We start from the raw sequence: 700 nt of genomic DNA on the forward strand, positions 1-700 counted from the left end.
TGCCTCTGATCTGTGAAAAGAATAGTGGTTCCTGCGCTTGGATGAGGCTCCGGGGAAGTACTCTCTTAATAAAAAGAGCCCTGGAAACTATAACCTATGACTATTCTATGCCATTTATGCTGCCAGAGGAAATTTCAAGGTGTAGTTTGTGATCTTCAGGCCCTGCAGGGAGAGTTTCAGGGAAGTACTGACTCATTTTGGTTCCATGCAACCCAGCGGGCAGAGCTGGGACTGGAACCAGGGTGTCTGCACCCAGTCCTTTCCACTTCCTTCTTCAGACTCTTAAAGGCTCTGTCTTTCCTGGTGGCTCAGTGGTAAAGGATCTGCCTGCCATGCAGGAGACCCAGGTTCAATCCCTGGGTCAGGAAATCCCTTGGAGAAGGAAGTGGCAATCCACTCCAGAATTCTTGCCTTAGACAGAGGAGCTTGGTGGGCTACAGTCTGTGGGGTTACAAGAGAGTCAGACATGACTGAGTGACTAAACAAGATTTGTAAGAAGAGTAGAAGTTGGGGGAAATACTAGGTTTTCATTTTAAAAAAGGACCTTGAACCTTACTCAATTTCAGATTAGATATGAAAATATCTGGAGTGTCTATTCTAGTCTAGTCTGGGCTTCAGTATCATTGTTAGGTCACATCTGTATGTGTGTCCATTCACTCCATCATGTGTAGTTTTGGGCGTTTTCGATTTTTAGTCTGCA

General features: G+C 45.4%; 1 non-coding gene across 1 annotated transcript; it reads left to right on the forward strand.

Annotated features, from left to right (window-relative positions):
- Positions 1-297: 297 nt before the first annotated feature.
- On the forward strand, positions 298-369 carry TRNAG-GCC (transfer RNA glycine (anticodon GCC)). Its single transcript has one exon. It is a non-coding gene; the product is annotated as a tRNA-Gly (tRNA).
- The last annotated feature ends 331 nt before the right edge of the window (positions 370-700 follow it).

This window comes from Budorcas taxicolor, chromosome 22 (assembly GCF_023091745.1).
Source record: "Budorcas taxicolor isolate Tak-1 chromosome 22, Takin1.1, whole genome shotgun sequence".
Taxonomy (NCBI): Eukaryota; Metazoa; Chordata; class Mammalia; order Artiodactyla; family Bovidae; genus Budorcas; species Budorcas taxicolor.